We start from the raw sequence: 10,810 nt of genomic DNA on the forward strand, positions 1-10,810 counted from the left end.
AATTAAAGTCAGTCATATATCCACAAACACAACAAGCTGAAAGTCAGTGATGCTGCTCAGTTTGCAGTCCTGAATATCACGGCACAAGCAGGATCCACTGCACTGTTAATGTTAGCTCTGCTATATTGCTGCCTCTGTTCGGTGGTGTCGAGCCAAACGGACTTTAACGTGTGTTTGAACGAGCTGACGGTTCACTCGTTAAGCTGAAAGAAAGATGCTTTAATCGCAGGAGTCACACAGGTGTTCACTGTACCATCTGGGAACTCCTCTTGTTTCATAATAACACAAACACTAAATCCTCCTTCTTTTGTGCTGTTTTGTAGCAGTGTATACACCTGAGACTTTAACCTGTCTGTCTGTCCTGCACTCTCTCTCTGTTTCTTTCTCTCTGATTGTGTAATAAAAATATGAACATGTGTTTATAAGTCACACTTGTGTTTGAATCCTGCAGTTTATCACACATTTGATTTCCATGTGTGACAACTGCAAGTGTCCAGAGTGAGGACAGACTGAGGGACACACTGCTGCACATCATCTGTGAGGCTTTGCACCCCTGATGATCCACCAGGACAAACTCAACAGTGTGTGAGGAAGAGGAGGAGGAAGAGCCAGCAGCAGCTGACAGATGGAGAGAATAGACAGACTGTTCCCTGTTTGTGAAGGACTGCTAGAAAAGTTTAAAATAACTAATTGTCTGTCCTGAATCAGTCTTATTAGGTAATGTTCAAATCATTTTATCATTCCAGTGTTTTCAGTGTGGGAGAAAGTACTCAAGGGCCTTCAAGTTACACACTATGAAAGGCAGCAACAAGTGTAATATTCAGGAACCTAAAGTATGTATCAGCAGCAGAATGGACCTAAAAATAAATGTTTGTTCCAGTTCTATGAAGCTTTGAGTATTTTGGATTAGTAGCACTGCTGTGTTTGTTGCATCATATTGCTGTAATTGTTTATATGCTTTATATATTCTGAGGTAAGTTGATCTATAGTGTTACATCATATTCTATAAGGATGTTACTGTATGTGTTTGTATACTTTGTGCCCAGTTTGACCCATTTAGCAGAAGCCAGCCTGTTTAAGGCTCTGATATCTATTCTGTATGACTTAAAGCAGTTATGACATGGTCTGATTTTCTCACCCAATAAAGGAATATTTCATATATCAGTCTACTCTTCATTTTATCAGAAACAGTTATCACAGCTTGTACATTTTCTTTTTATAAATATATGTAAGCAATGAGCCAAATTTAGTAATGCCAACATACTGAAGGAACAACATTTGTCTCATATATATGATACACCTATATATGCACTGTCAAAGATACTTGTCTTTGAGTGAAGATTTAAGGTGGTAAGACATATAAATAACTGCAACTTGAATCTGTACTGAAGCTCAGTATTTGACACAGAGTTCATTTTCACTGCTGTAATAGCTAATAATGATTAATATAATAACTATAATATTGGCCATATTATATTTACATTACCAAAGTGATATGACTTTAGTCTCATGAACAACATCAGCTAATTCTTATTTACTAATTAATCTTGAAATAACTGTTCAGTACAGAAATGAAGCCCAAAAATCACTGTCCCGTGGTCTCAGCCTCAGATACTTATCAAATCACACAAAGCTCTTGTAGAAACAAACAAACAAATGAACAAAATATGTTCTCCCTCATTTCTGTCAAACCAAGTTGTATGACACGTTTCCAGCGGTTAGTATCATGGTTGCTAGGCAACCTGGGAAGCGCGACGGAGACTAGACCGTCCCATACAGACAAACTTGCCGTTTATTTTGCAAATCGAGCTCAACACTGCCCCTAGCGTCCTGGAGCACTTCCGTTGTGTTTTGGAATTTGCATGTGTTTTTGAGTTTGTACGTGTTTTGGAGTTTGCACGTGTTTTGGAGTTTGCACGTGTTTTGGACTTTGCATGTGCTTTTTAGTTTGCAAGTGTTTTGGATTTTGCAAGTGTTTTTTAGTTTGCAAGTGTTTTGGAGTTTGCATGTGTTTTGGAGTTTGCAAGTGTTTTGGAGTTTGCAAGTGTTTTGGAGTTTGTACGTGCTTTGTCTCTAGGGGCCACCGTAATATACAACATATTTCTTTCTATTTTCTATGAAGAGGACTAAATGTTGAACTGTAAGTCAAAGCAACATGTGAGATGATGTAACAAATGGTTTTGATCACACACTGTGATCAAAAGAAAATGGGTAAAATATAAATAAAATAAAGCTATGTATTATTAAGTTTCTCATACATGGGCATGTTCTTATGAACCTTTAAAGCACTTTATACAGAGCTGCTATATTTAGGTCATTCCTGAAAGTCCATCACTTGCATCGCAATGCTGTCTGGATCTCTCTCACTGTGTGACCTTTCTGGTTGAATTTAATTTCTTGGAGATATGATGAAATCATAGGGCATCCAATCAGGAGAGCAGGACAGGTTGAAAGTGAAAAAGGTCTTGGTACAGACTCCTGCTTTTTCATCTCTCTGAGGTCTAAGTAGTCAGCTGTTATCAGTTGTCAGTTAAAAACATAAACCATGTTGCAAAAGGCAAAACTGCAGTGCTTTTTGCTTTATATTTTCCACCATTCTACCACCCGTTTTGATCACTTCCCGGTATCTGTGTGCCCACACAGTGACAGTGGTATGCAGCACAGTTCAGGTGGTTTCCACCTAATGTTGTCCATCTTCAAGGCTTCTTGTTGCCATCCACCATGTTTAAGTTTGTTTATCTGTAATTGAATCTGCTTTTTTTCATAACAATAGGACAATCAGTGCACAATTCCTACAGTGATGTACCAGTGTTTTGCTATGATTGTGGGCACAGAGTTTTAAGGTGCAGTTTGCAAGTGGACAGTCAGTACTGATTGTGCTGAAACTGTTACACTGTTACCTTTCATGGTAAAAATGTGACTTTTTGTTTTAAAGAAATAAAGAACTGCTGAATAAAGAAATGAACCACTGAACTGCCCTTTATAGTAAAACAGTTCACTCTGAGTGGCTACACCTTTAAGTATGCATTTATGTAAGTTTTAATACAATTCCTCTGATGACTGGGAATTGCAGTTACTGGCATTTTAGCACTGGCTTCACTTTCAGCCCCTGAGGTTGCTGCTTGGTGCTGACCTCTTCTTAGATTTTTTTTCCTCATGTTAGACCCACACCAAAGGAGAACGTTTGGGATCCTCCCACAAAAGATCCCAGTCTTAACCCTTCACCTTCTCAAATCACAAGGGCTGAAAATGCGTAACAGAGGAAAGGTCAGAAGACTTTAGTCCTGGTGGAAGAAATCAGGGGAATGTAAGGTTACTGGAGCAGGTTATTAGACCAGAACTTCTTCTACTGTTAATCCACAACCTCTTTGTCTGCCAGAGATTTTTCATGAAGATGTTTACACTCAGAAAAAGATCAAGACTGAAATTTAAATACAGTAAAATGCTAGGAAGACATTTTAAACATTCTAATTTGAATGAGTCTTTAGGGTTGTATTGTCAGCTTGAATGCACAGCTTGAATTCAGTGCTGACTGAATACAGTTTTGCTAAATGGATTTGCATTACTGTAGCATTTCAAATGGCATTACTTAATTTTTTGATCACACAACCAAAGCTGCCTTTTAAAATAATTTCTCAGGGTTTCCATTTTTTCCCCACGTACAAATTTTCCTTGGTTGTGTGCCGTCACTGTTTCTGTTAAAGCAGCTTCATATGATTTTGTTCTAAAAGCGTTACACAAATAAATCAACACGATTCTGATCTCGAAACAAGACTGTTTTTCATGTCCTGTCCCCATGTGATTTAGCTGACATATCCCACTTTGAAAATCACAGGGAAGCGCAAAAAAAAAATGCTCATATTACAGTCACATGGAATAGAGAGAAGGTGCCTCATTGGCACAAAGCAATTACAAAACTCATGCATACACCAGCACACACACACACACGCACACGCACGCACACACACACACACACAAATACTGACAATGCCATAGTCCACAGGCAGCCAAAGAGAGACAAATTACCTCCCTGTCAGATAAAATCAAACTTGACATCATTTAATTAATTTCAGTGCATATTAGCATTTCTTATTGTGGTATTTTTCCCCTTTTTTCTTGCTTTGTCTCTCTGTCCTCCTCCCAGACTTGTCCTGAGGAAAACATCAGTTTGAAAAATGATAAGCCTTCTTTTCCGTCTGTTCTTTTAGGCATTTTTCTTCAATTCTCGTGTCTTTTAATCTGAACATGGCAGTGGCATACCAGGTGTTGCCAAACTAAGGCTGTTTGTATCTAAACAGCCTTGTATCTCCCTTCACAGTATTAGGGAATTTTTTTAAATAAATTAGCATTTTACTATACCCTTGCCTGATCATCACACAGAGACTGACTAAATAAAGAGACCCAAACTAGTTCTGGAAAAGTAGAATATCAAAAACATAAAAATCAAAGACTTAAATTGCTATTTAGAATTTTCAAACAAACCACAAACAGACTTGAAAACAAAGAGGAAAAAAACAGGACAGCAAGACAGTGGTCAGATGTGCACGAAGAGTTACAATTGGGTTCAAGGTTGGGGTGGGGTTAGAGTATCAGGGATGAGCTCTGAGCCCCTTCTTCTTTGAAGTGATGATGGACAGGGTGACATATCTAGCCAGGCCAGCATCTCCATAGACTTTAATGTTTGCAGATGACATGGTGGCTTGCAGTGAGAGTAGAGGTCATGTGGAAGAGAACTTTGAGAAGTGGAGGTATGCTGTGGATAAATAAGAAATCAAAGTCAGTAGCAAGAGAGAAAACGTGTGTGAATGAGAAACAAGCGCATAGAAAGGTCAGCATGCAAGCAGTAGAGATAGTGAAGGTAGATGAGTTTAAGTACCTGAGGTCAACCACTCAATGCAACAGACAGTCCACACAACAGGTGAAGAGGAAAGTGGAAGCACGGTGGACTGGGAGGAGATGCTTGTCAGGGGTGATTTGTGACAGATGGACAGTAGCAAGAGTGAAATGGAAGGTTCACAAGGTTGTAGTGAGACCATGGCACTAACAAAAACATATGACACAGAGTTTTAGAGCTCCGAGAAGATTCATGGATGTAGTGAAGCAGGACATGCAGAGGGTTGGTGTGACAGAAGTGGATGCTATAGTGCAAGAGGGTGGCTGTAGCTCAGGTGGCAGAGCACGTCAGCCACTAATCAGAAGGTTGGTGGTTCGATCCCAGGCTGCCTCCTGGCTGCATGCCAAATATCCTTGGGCAAGATACTAACCCTACTGGTGGTGGTCAGAGGGCCCAGTGGCGCCAGTGTCCGGCAGACTCGCCTCTGTCAGTGCACCCCAGGGCAGCTGTGGCTACAATGTAGCTTGCCATTGCCAGTGTGTGAATGGGTAAAGCGCTTTGGGGTCCTTAGGGACTGAGTAAAGCGCTATACAAATGCAGGCCATTTACCATTTTTACCAAAAGTGTCCAAGTCCAGTCCTCGAGAGCTAATGTCCTGCAGCATTTAGATGCTTTCCTACTCCAGCACAGCTGAATCAAATGGTTAGTTTACCTCTTCAACATGCCATCAAGTTTGGCAAAGGCCTGATAACAAGCCATTTATTTGATTCAGGTGTGTCGGAACGAGAATGCGTCTAAAAGCTGCAGGACGGTAGCTTTCGAGGACTGGAGTTGGACACCCCTGCTATAGAGCTAGGTGAGATAGAGGCAGATGATTTACTGTGGTGATGCTTAAACTGCGAAGCCAAAATTTTTTTTTGCAAAACTCTTCAACCACCTATCAGCAGTAAAGTAGCTCAAAAAAAAGACTAAAACAAGCAACTTACCCAAGTCCAAAATCAACCTATTTGGTTGCCATATAGCCGTTTGCAATGACAGTTTCCCCACAGTGGAATACAGGAGATACATCCATGATGCCAACATGAGACATTTGCCTGTGCCTAACTGTGCAGTGAAAGGTACTACTTTCAAACAAATTGTTATAATTTCCAGAACTGGGCAAACATTGTAATCATACAATATGCACACTTGGTGTATAAATTCTGTTTTTGATTTGAGCTATTACCATGCCCTTAGACTCTAAATGTAATGTTGATATTTATGCTGCCTCATGAGAGCCGCTAAAAACAACCAACCTGTTCTGTCATTTAGACAGCAGAAGTTGTTTTCAGTGAGTGCCGTTTGTCTTTCTTTTTTTAACTGTAAGCATGCAGTTACACCTTATAACTGCAGAAAAAATTTCTTTCACTTTTGTCTTGCATATTCTGCAATTACAATAATGTCATCATGAATCTCTTGTTTAAATATACGCACAGGCATCTTTCTACCTGTATTATAATTTCTATGTATCTCTACTTTCCTCTTACTCTCAGTATTGTTCTCAGCTAATCCCCTCCTGTGCACACGAAGTCACGACCAGACACTCTCCTAGCCACTCAACACCACCCAGGGATGACACTATCTGATATCTCCCTAGCAGATTAAGACCTTAGATTGCAGCACCATAAACAAGTGCCTGATCAAAGCTCTGTGTCACGGATTACCTCCGTCAGAAACAATGTACGGTAAAATTGACACAGGTAAAGCTGCAAAATGTCAAGGAAGCTTGGTGCTTTATTGGTTTTCAGCTCAATTGCAGTATAAAAGTGTAAGAGACATTGTCTGGTATTTCAAAGAAGCATTCAGCACCTGTGATAGAAAAACGTGTGAAGATTTTGAAAAAGCTTAGAGGATGGCGTTATTTGCTGTTACAAGCAAGTTGCCAAATATGGAGCAACTGAGCTTTTCGCTATTCACAATGTCAAAAGGCTGCTGAACTGTCACTCTCTGTGGAACATGTTTTATTGTGCAGACCCTTACCAGTTTCATAAAGTATATGATTGTCAAAGAGTACATACAGTACTTGGGATACTAGACTAGACGATGACTACAGACAATTGTAGATTTCATTTTATTTTTTACTTCCTGAATCCTGAAATCATACAAAACAGCAAAACAAAATACAGATATAACACACTCTTATACATTTTCCATAAAGTCCCTTGTGGTCTCTCAAGGACTAGTAAACAATTTGCTATATATCTAATCTACACAGATTTAAAAAAAAAAAAAAAAAAAAAAAAAAAAAAAGACCTTAAACACACACCATAGGGTCTAACATAACTTTCATGCATTATCTGCAACACTGTGGACTTAGTATTATACTAGTGTCAACTTACTAGCTTTTTATACTTGCTTACTTGAAAAATCTAGATATTGTTACATGTTTTGCACACACATACATCGCTTGACCTTTGCTAAGTGTACATAGGGATTGGCCTGTCCTTGTTTACTACTACCAGACATGCTCAATTTAGGGGATACTGCCTTTTGTGATGTAACAGAAAAACAACTTCTCTTACAGTATAATGTGTTATGACAGACTGGAGCACAGTATATTGTAAAAAAAATGGTAGACTTTAAAACCTGAAGATTGTAATGAAATAAACTAATAGAAATAAACTAATAAAATAGAGCAATGCAGCAAATCTTCAAAAAACAAAAAACAAAAAACAGATTATCAATAATGCCTGCAGTGTTAATTTGGATTAATCTTAGTTGCTGTCACTTTCATCATCCCAGTTCAGTTTGCATGTCTGGATACTAGCAAAACATTACACCCCTCTTTGGAGATGTTTAAAAATCAGACCAAGAAATTACAGGTAGCCTTACATTCTTTGAAGTTTATACATTAAAAAAAAACCAACAACAGTCGAAGTTAAAAATGCTCAGCTTCCACCTTCTTAAATATTCTGTTGTAGGGAAATTATCAGGAGAGAGTTACCCTTCCCCCATCAAATTAAAAGTAGCCAGTAAAGTAAAGAAACTATGAGTTACCTTCAATTTTTTTCTCTCTTTGCAAGAGGGGTGTTTCTGGAACTAATTGATGAATAGCTGCCATAACAGGGAGCTGCGTCCTTCAATTGAACTTTAATTCCTATGTGCATCAATCATTTTCCCCCTTTTTATAACATAATGGATACTCACAGCTCTTATTATGGTGCATTTTGTCCTTGTGATGTGACTGTGGTTTTGTACACATGGCTGTGCCTGTTAGTGTGTGTGAGAGAGAGCGAGAGAAGAGGTGTTTTTCAGTGGAAATAGTAAACTAAGCAGGGAAATCTTTTAAATCATGAAAGCAAGTCTGTCTGTCTCTCCCCCCCCTCCCTCTGTGGCCCAACACCCTAACATTGATATTTTTTTTGTCCTTCAAACAGACAACCTAAAACAATGTGAAAGATTCTGAAAAAGGGTTGCTCATTGAAGTCCATGCTTCAACGGATGTCTCCCAATTACACTTAAATCGTTATTATATAGTAATAAAATAATCAGGTTACCACTCCCAATTCAAATGCTTTATCCTAGCTCCAGTGGGCTCTGGCTGCCATTCATCTGTAGGGAATACAGACTGTCAGTCTGCTGTTGACCTCAGTTGTTGTCCACGTCCGTTTACTGTGGAGGCTGTGAAGCACTGGGAAAGGAGGCTGATGTGAGTCTGTGAGTCAGTGAAGCTCACACCAGTAACAGCGATACCGAGCTGACATGCTGAACCTTTTTGTCAATAAGCGTTGTTGTTTTTGCTGTTAGCCTCTGTTAACTTTTGTTAGTGAAACTTTCTTTAAAGTGGATCTAACATTATTAGAATGTTTCGTTCTCCCAAGTTTTGATACATATTTAATGCTTTTAGTTTGAACCTATTAAAATTACAATTTTGCAAAGTTTGGTCTAAAAAGGTTTTAAACTGGCAGTTGCATCAAATGACAGTGGAAGCATCAATGCTAGAATTTACCAAAAATCAGCGGTATGGGTATAAAGCCTTATTTCTAACTGAAACGGTAAAAATCATTTTAATTTAAAATGTTTATTTAAATTCATTAAAGCTAATAATACTATCAGATAGACTGTACTTTGGGCTTGTTAGGAGACCTTTTTGTTGTCTCCCCCCCCCATTGACCAAATTTGTTACATTTGTGAAATAATGAGTAAGATAACAATGCACCTGGTTTGTGATGGGTAAAATATTGGACGGCTTCTTAGTCACCCTGACGACATCTGTCCGCCTGTCTCCTGATACCCATCTGGTATCTGATTGCTATGTCTTCCAACCTTCTGGCCATCTTCTATCATGCCTGGAAGTCCTGTATCCAGCTATTCCACTTCAGAGGTCCCACCTGTGCAGTTAGCTGCCTGCCCGATCCCCAGAGGGCTTCTGATTTCATTACTAGTCTCTTGCCTGGCCACTGGAAACCGCTACACCAATGGTAAGACATGCCCACTGTCTTGAAACCACCCTGCTCCCTGTCTTGCCAATTTGATTTTCCATCAGATACGAGTAACCTGTCTGATGGAAAGTACTGTCTGACCGTCTAATCCTTGTTTTCACTGACCTGGCATACTTTGCTCATCAACTTTAAAGGCTATATATCATCACCCTTTTACACTTCACATCCAAGATCTTCTACCACATTATTTTGCTCTATTCATTCAAACGTATTTGCACATAGATGTGGAAATTATGTATTTAGCCCACACTTACAAGGCATATTTATTTTTCTGCTTGGGGCTTTTTCTGTTCTGTTTGTGTAGTAACTATTCTTTTATTGGTAATATACAGGCAGCATTATACTACAATTGTCTTGTATCCTTCTGTCCTTCTCTTTTAACTTAATGAATAGGATTTCATCCATAATGGATACATCCATTTTTTTTTTTTTAGGTATGTAGGCCTGACCTGTAATTTCTCAAGTTGGGTTTACCAGTATAGTAGGTTTAATAGTGTTATCTCAGTCTTGCATTATAAAGGTTAGGATGAAAGTTGTGGATGATGAACCATTTTCTTATTATGATCTAACGATGCTTTCATTTTTTTTTCAGTAATTGAGATCACATATGTGACAAATTGATTTCATTTCTATGTCTTATGTAAAACCTTCAAATATGAGCAACAAAGCAGCTTCCAAGTGAAACACCTTCCTGTTCCAGTAACATCCTCATCAGTACTGAAACTAAAGAAGGCACATGTTCTTCAAATGAGATCGCATATCACCTAGTTGCTTGCTAATGAGCTACCTAATTTCATTCATTATTGTGCAATATAAGGATGTGACTAATGAGAGTGACCCTTTGCTGAATACAAAACCTTCATCTTATAGTAGTTGTGGGGCATAACCAGATGAGATATCTCTCTGTTCTTAACACACAAAATCTTTTTAGATCTTTGTTGTATTCACTGAGTAATTAAGATTCATATACTTTTTAAATAATAGGTGCACTCAAAGTGATTGTCATTCTTCTTTAGATTTGGAGTGGCAAACAGCATAACACAGATTTTATCAAAGCAGTAAACTGAGAAGAAATACTGAATACACACTGTAAAAAAGTGTATGATAAGTTAAAGACAAACAAAAGTATAATATAACCCATTAAGTCATATACAAACACAAGAGGCAGACCCTGCTCTACCCTGAATTACTGTATAACAGTCAGTCAGTTTATGTCAGACAATGCATGAGCATTATGAGTAGACCCATATCAAACACAGGCTGAGTAGCCTAGAGGACAAGTTAGTCTGACCAGAGATATAGTGACACAGGGGAAAATGGAGAAAAAAAATCAAACCCAAACTGTTCTCTGTTTTTAACAGAAAAAAAACAAATGAAAAAATGAGCTAAAGAGTAGAAAATAAAGAGCAACAGTGAAAGTTGCTTTGGTCAAAAGTGTGCTGGAAAAGTCCAGAGAAAATGTGTATTTCTGAATGCCTAAATAGATCAGACTTGA

Source organism: Mchenga conophoros, linkage group LG16 (assembly GCF_057382185.1).
Source record: "Mchenga conophoros isolate Kocher_MC1m ecotype Shallow Benthic linkage group LG16, M_conophoros_male_GT1.1, whole genome shotgun sequence".
Lineage (NCBI taxonomy): Eukaryota > Metazoa > Chordata > Actinopteri > Cichliformes > Cichlidae > Mchenga > Mchenga conophoros.